The sequence below is a fragment of the Solenopsis invicta genome, chromosome 16 (genome assembly GCF_016802725.1).
Source record: "Solenopsis invicta isolate M01_SB chromosome 16, UNIL_Sinv_3.0, whole genome shotgun sequence".
Lineage (NCBI taxonomy): Eukaryota > Metazoa > Arthropoda > Insecta > Hymenoptera > Formicidae > Solenopsis > Solenopsis invicta.
In genome coordinates this window covers 4,465,703-4,480,358 of record NC_052679.1, presented here as the reverse complement: position 1 = coordinate 4,480,358, position 14,656 = coordinate 4,465,703, and the positions used below count along the sequence as shown (strand labels likewise).

General features: G+C 40.8%; 1 protein-coding gene across 4 annotated transcripts in view; it reads right to left on the bottom strand.

Moving 5' to 3' along the window:
• Positions 1 to 14,656, bottom strand: part of LOC105203258 (WAS/WASL-interacting protein family member 1) — a 357,301-nt gene that overhangs the window by 261,963 nt on the left and 80,682 nt on the right. The window lies entirely within an intron of this gene.

The following is a 14,656-nucleotide window of genomic DNA, read 5'->3' as shown; positions in this document are numbered from 1 at the left end:
TTGGCATTCCGCGCTCTTTCGCGAATAACTTTCGAGCTACATTCTGAAACATCCTCTTCGAGGAATGTTTTACTCCAATCGATATGGTGTATGTTACGTGTGTTATATATTGTCAGTAAAATTTTTCTCGATGAGGACGTTTTGAAATCTAACCTCGATTACTGCCGATGTGGATTAAACTTACCTTTTGTCTTTTTCTCGTTCTAGAAATTAGAATCTACGTTGGTCGAAATGAATACGCGTTGCCTAAGAAGACAATAGAATACGAGAGCAGCCATTCTTCCCTTGTATCCGCTTTCAATTCAAGAATCATTAATAAAATTCGAAAAGGTATGTGGTAGTATAATTGTAGTAGCATGCTCATTTTTCTATTTATATAAAAAAAAATACGAAAGAGGAAATGGAAAGTTTCCCAGCGATGTAAAATGTGTGTCTCTAAATTAATAAGAATAATTTTCTAGATAAATAAAATTCTAGAAATTCTAGAATTTTTAAGGATGTATAGAACATTTCTCAAGACATTAAAAAAATAATGAAAAAAATATTTTATACTGCATTTGAAAGAGTAGTAGAAAAAAAATTGGCAACGATTTTCTATCTGAATTAAAAATTATTTCGATGAAATAAACATGTGCTCTAATAAAAATGTTAATAATGAAATAAGAAATAATGAAAAAAATCTGAATTTTTTAATGTAAGCACTTTAAATATTCAAATCACTTATGTAAAGTTTAAATATTATACATTATTAAATTTTATATATTATTAATTATTATATAAATAAAATATAAATTAAATATTAATAAATATTATATTATTAATCAAAAATAAAAACTTACTAAATAACTAAACAGACAATCGCATAAAACTTTGTATAAATCATTTTGAATACTTAAAATATTTATATAAAAAATTAAGATTTTTCTTAATGTGGTAAAAAATAATTTAATTTTTAATAACGAATAGGATAACTATAACAATAAGCTGTAAAAATATGTAAAAAATAAATAAAAATATAATCCTATTTACACAATTTTTATATAGTTTATTTGAAGTGTTAATATTAAACAAATTTTTAAATTTTATTTACTTTGCAGAGACTGTATGTTCTACATATCCTTAATAGTTAATAATAATTTCCAATCAAGCCAAAACTATAGAGGGTAGAAATTATTAAAATAATTCGGAGATAATACGCGAAACAAATTTGGAATTTATATTAAAATAAAAGGAAAGGTTCTAAAATATATTTCGCTAAATATAGACGTTCTTAAAAGTACAACAGCTGATCAACAGCTGAACAAATTCGTCTCACGTTTATTTGGTAAAGCTCGTTTATTATTATAAGATATTTTGAATTCTTTAATGTAATCGTGCAATCGTAATTTCTCTATGCAAGAAATTTAATTTAATCGATCAAATGTCTCGCAAAATTCGAGTAACTGGAAACGATTGGCCGAATAATAAATAGGCGACCGGCAAAGGATACGAGGATTAATTTTATGATGAACGGCTCGCGGTAGCGCTAGATGCGGAATGGCTAGGAAATAAAGAAAACATTCGTGTGTTAGATATACATACGCAAAGCCGGGCGCGATATGACGCTGCGCGAATCGAGTTCGGAGCCGCAACAAATAGCGAGCCATTTGCGAAATAGCGCGTCAGTAAATCCACCATGCAAAACGAACGTCAAAGTCGCCTTCTACGTTTCTTCCATTTCGCAACCGAATGTATTCTCTCGATGGAATCAAATTTCTCCATTGGAAAACATAGACGTCATATTGTGCTATCACTCAAAAATTTTGCTAATCGAGCAAAATTTTTCTAGCGTTTGCATAAAACACATTTTTTATATCAACTTTTATAATATTTTTTATAATGACGAAATTTTCAAGACCAATGTGATAGTTTTTCATTCGATTTGCTACATTGAGGAAAATATGACTAAATTTTCCAACTGGATTAAATTTAAATTAAACACATAAATACTTGAGCTGAAAAAATTTAAGTAATTTGAAAAATTTAATCAGATGAACAATTTTTTTGTGTATATTTTTATATACACTGAAGAAAAGAATTTAATAATAATAATTTAGGTTTGGTGAAATAATTTCAATTAAATATTTAATTAATATATTCAAATATTTAGCAATATTTAGTAATTATATTAATGGTAACCAAATATAATAATAGTAACAAATTGGTTGTTAGGCAGGGTTATCAAACAGAGTTATCAAACACTCAATATTACTAAATATTGGGTTATTAAATTGACCATTTAATTGAAATCATTTCACTAAGGCTTAATGACTATCATCTAGGTTTAATTATTATTACTAGACTCTTTTTTCTTTGTACTTATGTATTTCTTATAATGTGTGTTTATAGTTTTTTCATTATATTGATAAATTCTCTATATATTTTAAATTTGTGGAATTAATTATTTATATAGTATACACAATGATTAGAATATGCGCGATCCAATGTGGGATATTGAGTCACTTTATAGTTTGTAAACGCCTTCATCGTATCGATAATGTCATAAAGCGAGCACAAAGAGGCATCTGACGTTCGCACACCAAGACAAGAGACAGAAATCGACTATAGCGTCTGCCAAATCGAAGGGGGTAAACCGACCGGGTGGGTACGACGAGGGTGACGGCGGGTTGGGACGGGAACAACGGCAGTTAGCCTACTATCTAGCATGTTTATGGTAATTCGGGCCATCCCGCTGACCCGGGAGTAGCATGCATATACATCAGGTTGCCTCACTTTGACGCCGATCCATCCGCAGCACACCCTCTCGCGCACACCCTCCATATTCTCCACGGAGTCCAAACACCGCCCGACACCGCCCCCCATATCGTCTAGCCCGTATCTCTCGTCCTTCGGTCTCTTCCCTTCCTCCCGGTTTTGCTCCTTCGAACTTCCGCCGACTCGCCCTTCCGCGACACTCTCGCGAGAGTTACGCAATTTGGTCGCCGGCCAACATTTCCATCGGGCCGGAACAAAAGACCGGACAACAACAAAGAGACGAGCGACGTCAGAAAATTTCGTTTCGCCAGGATCTTTCCGGAATTCGCTTGCTCTCGCGCTTCCGACAGCGTCTGAATTTTCCGGCGCTCGTCGCGAAAATTTTGAAGGGAATGTCGCGAACGACCGCACATTTTTTCGCAGCCCTTCGATATGTCGGACTGCATTTTTGCCGTAACGAACGAAGATTCTTTTGACACCAGTTCTATCGAAGTGCCAGCGGCAGGAAAGTCAAAGACAAAAGGTCTGAAAGTCCGACTCCCCATGCCGTATGACATATTTTATTATGATAGCAATACTTTTAATAATGCAATTCGATTATCAGACAAAATTTCTTTATCTGGAAAAAATTTTTTTTTATTAACTTTTAGATTTTTAATTGTATTTTAATAAATATTTTTTCAGTTTGTATTTTCCATTATATTCATATCAAAGATTTGTTAAATGCCGACGTAGCGTAATTGTTTGAGAGTTTTTTGGTAATTATTGTTCCATTTTTATTCCATGAACTCGCAACTCGTCTAAATTGGAGTTACGTGGAATGGTAAACGCCTTTGTGCGAGGAAATTGTTGTTCCTTTATGCAAATCTCGTTTACAGGCAAATTTTCGGAACGTATTAAGCGGACAAACAGCGAGAACGCGAACTTGTTGCTTGTGTTTGTAACTTTCTGTCAATGCTTAACGAGCCTCGCAGGGGTGCGATCGTCGACATTCGCGCGAACCCTCCGCTCTATATCTTCTCCGTTTTTCCTACCTGTCAGCTTGTCCCTTTAACCTAACCAAGCTTTCGAAACACTCCGTTTTCCCCCCGAGCTTCTTTATTCACTTATCAGTCGTTGCCGGGCGAGATCAGAGAGAACATCTCGATGTCGCTCTCGGCAAAGGGCAGCACCACCCCTTCACCGGACTACCTTTACCGGACTACCGAGCCGGCTATAATTCGTCCGGCCGTGCCGTTTGATCGACTCTTCCGTTCGAAATCTCGCGTGCATTCGCCGTCTCTTTGAGACCTGCGATGATCCGTGATCAAGATCAAGGTAAAAGTGGCCCTTTCGAGACGAGTGATCTCTCCTGAGAAATTCAACCCTTTCCGGATATACCGACAGCGCGATCTCTTAACCGGCTAACAGACGATGTATCTCGGTAACCAGTTCAGCGTTTAACTTTGATGTTCTAGTAGCTCGCCGAGCAAAACGATTGAAGGCGACGTAACGAGACGACTTGATCCCAAAGCTGTCGGATGATTTGGGAAACTAAATAAAATTCCATCAGGTTGCAGAAATAATGTTAAATTATATATGATTCTTAAATTTTTCAATTGAATTATTTTATATCATTTCTAAATACTTGAATTAATACTCGTACATATACCTATCGTTGTATCGATTTGATTACGATTTGATAATTAATATAATATTTAAAAATTAATCTCTATCTCTCACACATACTCATACAACAAATAAACTATATTGTTATTTTCCTAGTTTAATTATTTTCATTAAAACAAAAGAAAAATTAGAGAGAGGGAGAGAAAGATACGTAAAACAAAATAAATTTCGACAGCCTCCAATTCGAAATGTAAATGTATGCGTGTGAAAGATGACTACTGATCGCAATCGCGTTATTAGCGAAATAAATTTGGCGGCGATTGTGGCAAACTTGGTTAATCGTTCCACCTTGTCGCAAGCTTACGTTATTGCACGCACGTACCACCGTTTCCGATTACTCACTCTCCCAATGGGATCATTCGGTGCGAAACGGAGGGCCGCAAATCCGCAAGGAGGGGCCAAAGTTGTCTCGATAGATAGATTGATAGCTTTATCTTCTCTTGCGATAAAATAAAATTCCCTAAAGGATGATGAAAAAATTATAGAAGGATTATATTATACAAATTTTCTCCAGAGACATTAGACTAGGTGGAGTATTTTTTTTTCCACTGACAAAATTTCATGCTGTAAGGTACTACTACAGTAATATCTGCAAAAAAGTTTTCTTGTTACAAAAGTTTTCTCGTATTTAAAACCTTTACGAGATTTGTTCAACATTCTAAAGACTGGAGATTTCTAATAATGTGAACTTTGAAAAGTCATGCTTCTCCCCTTCTTTTAAAAATAAATATTAGTTCGAGCCTAAACTCCCTTTTGGAGCAAAATTAATTTCCTCGGATTGTACACTCGAATTATTTCCTGAAGATAAAAATCGTCAAAGGGCCCCTCGGGCAACGTCAGCTAAACTTTCCAGTCGCGTAAGCGTCGTGTAAGCAGTTCTAAAACGACCGGTAGCAACATGGACCCACGAAGGAAAGATCGTGTTGGACACGAGTGTCGTCTCTAACGAGAAAATTAGCCATTTGTGACCAGGCAGCTAAAACTGTCCATCGCATTTAAGCTACCCCCCAAACGCCTCGTAATTGCGCGGATTCGCGTGGACGATGGCGAAATCGCGTGTATCGTTTCGCGAGATGGCGAAAACTGATCCGGATTCCATGATCCTCTCCCGGCAAGGTATGCCGCCCATTTGGATTTTCACTTGTAATATCGTAGGGACGTAAAAACGAGCAGTAATCTGCTGCCTCTCTTCAAGAGTTCGAATTAAGATCCGAATCTTTTACGACACTCGCGCGGATGACGGACGAAATTAATAGTATTAAAGGAAGAAACTGGCGACGGTATTACGCTTTTAATAACACGAATTATACGCGGGTTTATCGCAGACGGAGCGGTAACTTTTGTTGTAATGAAGTGTCGCGTATATTTTTGTTGCTCTGGTCGCGGTGCCTGGCTACGACGTAATAAAAATGTCAGAAGTACATTGCGGGCAAATTGCAGTTTTCAGAAATTAAAGTTAATGTTTTGCGGATTTGAAGCACATGCTCTTTATACATGGATTACTTGAGGTCGTTAGTTTAGGAAAAAGCAGAATGCAATTGGGAGGAGATTGCATTTAATTATCGAACGGTTTGTGTGATCAATAGAATGATAGCGTCTTCAGTTAATAAAGTGACTGTCTCGTGTATTTTCTCATAAATGCACGATCTCACGAGCTGTAAATGTATTTGCCCGTCTGATGCAAAGCGCGTTTATCCGGATAAGCTGATTGGAGTACAGAAGCGAGGAGTGTCCACACGATTAAAGTCCCGTTATCGAGATTAACTCTCCTAACGTCTTACATTCATATGTCTCCCGATTAAGCACTTAATTCCTCTATCTAGATTCAATCGCGCTTGGTTTTCCTACTCGCTATCGTTGCAAGCATATTTCGTATACTTAATAAAAATTTTATACTCGCAATTCGAACGGGCTTAGCTCCTTTAATTTAAATTCGTTTATTAAAAAAAAATATTTAACAATGGTTCGCTCTAGAAATTTTCGCTGAGAAATAATCAATTCACACAGACACACACACACAAACACACACACACAAATTTGTCGAAGAAATCCGCACGAATCAGAATCGAGACGGAGGATTTTGGGACGCAGCAGCCCGTGGCTTCTGTTTAGACGGTATTAGTTGTATCAAGGTACGGGCTTATGGCCCTCTCATGATCGCACACCGGCTTTTACGTAGAAGCTCAGAAAGCGAAGCTGCAAATCCGCGTGGGAGACGGCCGCGTCGCGACGGCCGCAATCGCCGCACCACCGGCGAACGCCACCACGGTTTGCATATTTATGACTGTTTATAATGTATAATTGACGGGAATCCGCGTGCCACATCGGGCCAGGCGAAGCCACCGGGCCAGAAGCTATACCACCTTCCGTGAGCCTCCGAATCAGATTAGCGGCTTTGCATTTCGGTCCAGCTCCGGCGGTTGCGACCGCACCGGTCGCGGTCCTCTTTTCCTCTTCCATTAGTTTCCGCCCTCTCCCACGCTCCCTTATATCTGCTACGTGTGGTCAACGTAATGTCCGGAAATAATTCCGTAAATTGCACAACGGATCCGCTCTGGATTGCAATCAGAGTCGACGCGTTATTCACATTTAGGATCCCAAAGCGTTATACGAAGGTATTGCGGTCGAGATCAAGAATTTCAGAATTTCTCTGACCTCCTCTGTTCAACGTAACGACAATAATCCCGAATACGAAGAAAATATTTTAAGAATCGTTGAATATGCGATTTAAGGAAGGAAGCTTTCCATTATTATTTGGCCGTGTACTCAAGAGAATGCATGCAAAACGTCGAATAACAACGAATCCGGGGAGGTTTTACGTCTTCGAAAAATGTTAACTCAGAAAAAGTGTAATTTTTTTTTTATTATTAACACGAATATAATTCGGTTTCTCAGTCGGCGTTACTTCCAAGATGACCGTACTGCGAGTACGAACCCTATGATTATACTTATCGCGCATGCACACCAGTCTGCATAATACAAGCAGCAGCGGTGCAGTCGTGTTTCGCTATACGCGATCTGGCTCTCTCGCCGACCGCGCGCCCGTAATAACCGTTTTAATCGACGGTAGAGCCGCGAGGTTTCATTGACGTTTTATCGCGGCTGATTATTCTCGACACGCGAGCCTCTCTCGTGTCGGACAAACGAGCCGGATAAACTCTTTACTGCCGTGGCGAAAGCTCGCCTTTCGCGCGACCCGAACGTAATCCGGCGCCGCTTGTAAATTTCGCGAGGACGCTTTTATTCCCACGCGCGTGCTCGCTCCTTCTTTTCTGTGACATTCATTTTCCTCCTTCACGGTTTTCGCGTATTACATTAAAGCCTCCAATAAAACGAATAACATTTAGAGCACATCCTTACAAATTTACGACGTACAAATGTAAAAGATATTCGAGAGAGTCTGTCTCAGTAAAATATAATAAAATATAGCTGTCTCGCGATCTTTCTTTTTTTTTTCTTTTACGGAATCGACAGAGGCCGCGCAACGAGTACGGCAATGTTAATTGCAATTTTGACCGGGAATTTTGTGTCTTCCTTTTCATTTTACTCGCACCGGCACGACGAATAACGTCCGATACATCCTCCTTCGGAGGCGTTTACTTTTTTTTTCTTCTCTACCTCGTCGTCGACGTGCCGCATACTAACATCGATACTCGATCGCTAATTACAAGGCTCCGCGGGAGGGCGAGCGAAATCATAGGGTTAAGGAAGAACTCCCTTAATGGGCACTCTGAGGCCGCGCGCGGGAACCAGACGGGCCCTCTTCCGGAGTAGGGGGAGATGCCAGCTGCTTCTAATTGAGACATCAGTGTCGATATAAACCGGCCGCCCAGGCGCGACGTGAACTGACGCGTGAAACGCAAAGGCGTGCCCTGCCTCCCCCGCCCCCGTCCTGGTATATAGATGTACACACGCACGTGAGTAGATAGATTCAAAGCGCGTTTCGGCGTATACAATATTTACGGCGGGTCTTGTGATCGAGCGGAGACGGCCGGAAACGCGCCGGGTCTCGCCGCTTCGCACCGATGCCGACCCATTTCCTGTACGCATGCGGTACTTGGCTATTTTGTCAGTCGATAGTTATCCAGCTAACGACTCTTAATTTCGAAACGCATGCGCCAATCACGCCGCGTGAAAGTTCTCAATCGACTATATTGCCAGCCATTGTCCGCGGCTGAGTTCGTTTTTGCGTTTGGAGGTAAGGGTACACGCAACGGTAATTAACTGCGGCATTTTTATTACGCGATTTTATTATATGCGTAATAAGCACGTGTGTGATGAAGAAGCGTTAACGATCGAGAGATAAATTTAAAATTTGTAATGATATCGTAATATATTTTACACAATTTGAGAAGATGCATGAAAATACTATTTGTTGATGAATTTTGGCAAGAAAGAATTTTACGTCAAGTTGCAATGTAAAATATCCCATACGCGATTGAGAATCTCTGTTGTGGACGATACTGTAAGCGGAAACACGATTTGATCGGGTGGAAAGCGCAGTGGGACTGGCTTATCATGAGATTGGTAAATACGGAGAAATTATACGTAATTAACGTGCATGATATAATTAGCGGGTACGATATGGCATGTTCAACGTAACCATGATCTGATTATTTTAGCATTATGTGATATGAAACATATTGGCAGCTTTAGAGTTTGCAGCTTTTGTATACTGCAAGTTGGGAATATTATCCTTCGCTCTGCAACGAATTCTGCTTTTGTTGTTTACTGGAAATTTTATTTAATTTCTATATATCCATTTTTGTCTCTGAAAGCTTTTTGTCTCTGCTAGTAGTAGTTTTGAAAAAAAGTTGAAACAGTCAACCCCTGTAGCATTATTTACGAATCGTGCGTCAATTCTGAAATTATACGCGTGCGAAAAAAAGCGATCGACAGTTGTTCGAAAAGCCGATTAGTTCCACGAATAACTTTGCAACACCCCCAAGTAGACGACAGCTGCCATAATAGTCCAAAGTTCGGGTCATATCGCGCCTATCGTTGTCGTCAGGTCGTGACATTGGTAGCTCATATCCGGCATCAAACTGGGCAGAACAGCCCGAAGGCACCGGTTGGTGCAGGATATTGAAGTCCACTAATAACGCTTTCCCTCGAAAAATATTTGACGAGTAGACAGTGGTGGCATGGCAACCGCATTCGTACCGAAATGTGGTTTCACCGCGACGTTTCCGTTGAACCGCGGCCGTTAATAATAAATTTTAATTAACGAAATTCTCAATAGATCGACCCTAACGAACGTGCGCTGGCGTCACGGTGCGGCGTCGCATTCTGCACGCACAAAAGGTCGGTGGTTGTCGTAAGGATTAATTAAAAATTTTGACACGCCAGGCTAATTATCGAAATATTTCGACAGCATACAAATTCGTCAACGGTAGATGAAATGCAAGAAAAATTGATTAATTTGGACAATATTAAAAATCTCTTGCACGATTTATTACATATCTCGAAGAACCATATTGTCCCAAGATAATATCTTGATCCCAGAGTAATCCTACTTTCTGATATAATTAAAGAGTCCCTAATAGTGCGCCGAATCACCGAGATTACATTGTGCGACGATACACGATACACGTATCGTTCATCACCAACGTAATACGCATTTTCTCATATCCCGAAAGTGCCTCGAAATTAGCCCTTCTCCATATCCTTCTCTCTCGCTCTCCTCCTTTCATTCTCCTCGATGAATCATCGGCCGAATCTGGCGTGTGACGGGCGTGCAAATCACAATTTTCCACGATTTCCACCGCGGCCGGTGGTGGTTTGCCGCATACGTTGCGCCGCGTGATTGCATGTCAGTGTTTAAGAGAGAGAAACGTACGCTGCACGTTGCGTGTCGGACGAGATCTAAGCGGATTAGCCCTCCGCGCGGGTTTCCCTCTTCGTCTTCTCCGAGCCACGCGGGACGCTCGTGGGAAAGCAGACGGCAGTCACGGGATCGACTTCACGCACGCGTGCATGTACATGCACGCACCTCTTCTCGCTCGCACTTGGTCGATCGACGGAGTGTTAATAGTCGCTTGGCTGCCTATCGAGATGGGATCGGTAGGATCCAATCTAACAGCTCAATCCGCTGTCCCGACGCATCAAATCATTCCCAGTCCGAGTTTCGTGAAGGCTTCGCACCCATCTTAATGTAATTCGTAGGGCGAGGCTTACTGCGTTCTCGAGGGTAAAATTAGGGTCATGATAGGGGTAATATAAATATCAATAGCAGAGATCGATATGAGTTTTAATACCGTATTTTCCGCGAGCACCACTTTCGAAAATTGGATCAAAATAGTAATGAAATATACATAACGAAAATAAATTATAAATATTATAACAATAATAATAAATTGGTTGATGATAATATTGATAATAAAGTAGACGAGACGTATTCTCAATAATTCTGGGCATTCTGTGCACGTGAAAATACACAGTGTACCGCGCCCAAATGGCAAGATGGTGGAAGCCACCTTACGAAGAGCGGTAGAACATCGTCGGAGGTCGATAGGTGCTTAGGGCTTCGCAAAGCAGCCCGAATGAGCGCCCGAGTTTGCGCCACGTCTGGGTGCACCGAAACTGTATGCACATGCAAAGGTTGCGGCCGCACCTGTGCACACACATGCACATACACAAAAACACGCATACATCTCAGCACGCGCAGCGTCGTGTACATTTGGGCTTTACAGCCGGGCCCGCGCGCGTCGTAAGACGTTTCCTTAATTAAACCCATCGATTCGCCGCCGACTGATTAGACTGCGGCGCCCCGGTAAGTACAGGGCGAGCGCGACGCTTCCCTTTTTGCGCCCTTTGCGCTTGGAGGACCTTGTCGGACGGAGGGTCCTCGTCCTCCGACGAATCTCAATGCGTCGCGCATGAAAATCACGGTACTCATTTACTAAACGAGTGGCGCACCAAGAGATGCGCCCTTCTAATGGAACGTGATTATTCAAAATTTTGAAGATAAACGTTACGCATATATAATCATCGTATCACAACTTTCGAGAAATAATATATTATTATGTTTCTGGTTTTTAATAAATTTCCTTCAAGTATCTCGCGCATGAAAAATTCATCATCTCTTATACTCGATCCGTGTAATTTTGAAACCAAATGACTCGTACTCAATTTACATTTCGTTGAGAATTCAATAACGCGTCTATAAAATTTGCAAAATGCACCATCAAATTAATTAAATTTACATTTGACATGCAAATATTTTACAACACAGATTTTTGTGTACGTTACACGTGTTAACATTGCTGCAAGCCTTTAATAATCGCGATAAGCGAATGATATTTTGAGTAAAGTAATTAAGATCGAATATTCTTCGATAATGTATAAATAAGCTGAGAGCGTATATTAATGAAAATAAAAAAATCTTGTTTTCTCTGCCGTTATATTAGACACGTTTGGGGTACTCCAGCTGATGACGTTGACAAAACAAGTAACTTTCGCGAAGGCCTGCCGGATACTAATTAATGTCGAAAACTGCAATTACCGCAGCCCATCTTGATCCGGTCGAAATCTCTTAATGAGACTCTCGAGACAGTCGCGGCGAGTCCTTAGTGCGTCCAAAGAGAATTCCCACGCGCTTGCTCGAGTTCAGTAGAATATTAATTTAGAACAGTCCCCCTCCCGCGCCGAGTCCCGGCGGGACGTTTTTAATCGAAACCCACGATTATTCCGTACATTACGTCTCGCCAATATAGCGTCTGAGTTTCTCCAATTGTTCCGCATCTCAATCTTCTGCGTCTCTTCGAGCGTTCAAATAATGTCACGACGGCATGTATCTTTCAAACGACGAAATTGCTACCGTAAAGATCAACATTAGCGCAATGTTGGTCCGTACGATAAATATTAATGTAAGTTCGTCGTTGTTAACGATAAACTAGCTCGCAAAAGTTCGTTTGTTCGTCGCGGAGAGACACGTTTATTTATACGCGGAAGAAACGACTTTACTAAAGTATCTAAAAATTTAGCTGGATACGGATCTGAACACTTTATCGGCGTATCAAAATAATTATGAAGGATGTTCAAGCGTGTTGAGCAAAGCTTGAAAAAGTTTTGACGTTCTAGCAACCAACTTGAGCACTCTACATAATTATTTTGATGGTTTAACAAAATTATTTTCGTCGTTGCAGCTAAATTTTTAGACACTTTAACAAAACTTTTGCCATGTACGTAAATTATTCAGCATTATTCGAAGAAATTAATAATCGTTTTTGTTGCATAATTCAAATTAAGTTTCTATTTATTATGAAGAAAAAATGCGAGAGTAAAGTAATTTTTTATATATTTTATTCTATATATCATACATGTATCTAAAAGATCAAGTTTTTTCCTTAAAAAAAATACGTATTACATTTTATAACGATCTGGCCAAGCGTCAAATAAAAATTTACAGCGATTTAACATTACGTACGCGGAAAATTTGGATACTAAGAAACATTAAACGAATATTGTTGGGCAACAATATTGTGCAACAATATTGACCGACGTATAAATGTATGCTTAACACCGACGCTCTCGCTTGTGCTCTACGAGTGCACTTGCTTTATCAGAATTGCAAATTCACCAGCTCTGCGAAGAGGACAACGACGAGGGGCAAAGAGAAGGGGCGGATAGAGGAGAGAGAGCAGAATGAGAGAGAGCACGGAGGGCGGAACGTTCCTTATAGTTGCGAGGGAGTCGAGTACGCGGACTAGGTGTGCCATTAAACCGACTTGCCGAGCTAATAATCGCGACGTTGCTCTCTTTACGGCATTACCATCGATTAATCTTATCGAGGAATGGCACTTGATAAAATCGATCCGCGAAGTTCATTCGCTCGCCCGGCGGAACTCATTCTGGCGTGTAAGTAACGTATAGTATCTCTCGTATCACTGCACCGCCGCCGCCGCCGCCTTCCGACATCGAGAAGTTATTTGGTCGAACTTCCGCGTCCGATAAGGATCTGCGAGCTCCTCCTCGAAGGACGAAAGTGTGACGTGCGTTCCTATGCGCATTAATCGGAGCCCGTGAATCGTTACGCGAGCAGAAACGAAAGGAGAAATTACACACGGTGTCTCAAGCGCGACCGAGGTTAATTAAAAGTTTCTTAATTTTGCGCACGTATGTTTACCCTCGCGATCCGCTTCCGGGGACTCGCGCGACTACGGTAAATAAGTATCTACCTACTCGTAGAGAGTAGCGAGTGTATCGTGGATCTTGGCAACTGCATGAAAGCAAATATATATATTATCTTAAATTTTCTTAGTTTGATTTCTGTTAATTTCAAACTAATTTGCTATGCGTAAATTAAATTGCCAAAGAGAAGTGTGGTATCTCGTTAATTCGTGCAAAACGACTTGTATAGGTATCTGTATATTATTTTATTTATTTAATTAATGTTCAAATATATCCATGACTATTAAGGAAAAGCACATATGTGCCCTTCACGGCCCAATAATTGCTTCCTCAGAAAAAAAAGACTGTTTCTTTCATCTCTACCTATCATTTTCGCCAGTCTGTTACTTGGAGTGCAGTTCTTTGTAGCTGCATTTTCCACGCTTGAGATGAAACAAGCATGCAGTCCCGCCTCGTACCGAAAAAGGAGACGCAAAGCGTGCGAAATGCGATTTTGTGAGAAGTGCGGAACTTCCTAACTCAACAATGCAAAACGCATCGTTATCATCGCGGAGCCCCACGTTAGCCGCGGAATTGCCGGAGAGCCTCTGTTATGTCCGAGGAAGAGTCAAGGCTGTATCAATAACTAAGGGATAGGGTCCGGCCGAGCTTTTACCGCAAGCTGCCGGCGGCAACTTCCACCGGCGTGAGGGATATCCGGGGCAATGGATCGGGACGTGTCCCGGGATTTGCGGATTAGGTCGACCGCCGGCGGAGAAACGCCGTTACGTCTGCGTCTGGCTTAACCGCGGGGATAGATAACGTTACCGAAGGATATACCGAGCCGGATAGTTATGGGCTCACATTTTACACCACCACCGCCGCCGCCGCCGCCGGCCCTTTCCGGCATCGTTTTAGCGAGGTACAGCAGCGGTTGCTTCCAGAAATGCAACACGCCCGCTTTTACTTCGCAAGGAGATAATGGATCGTTTGATCAAGACCTCTCAAGGACTGTCGAAGCCACGTTACCGGCTAATATACGAAGAACGGATACGAAATGATAATAGTAAAGTACGGAGTATATAAATATTATTTTATTATTAGATATAAATTACAAGACATA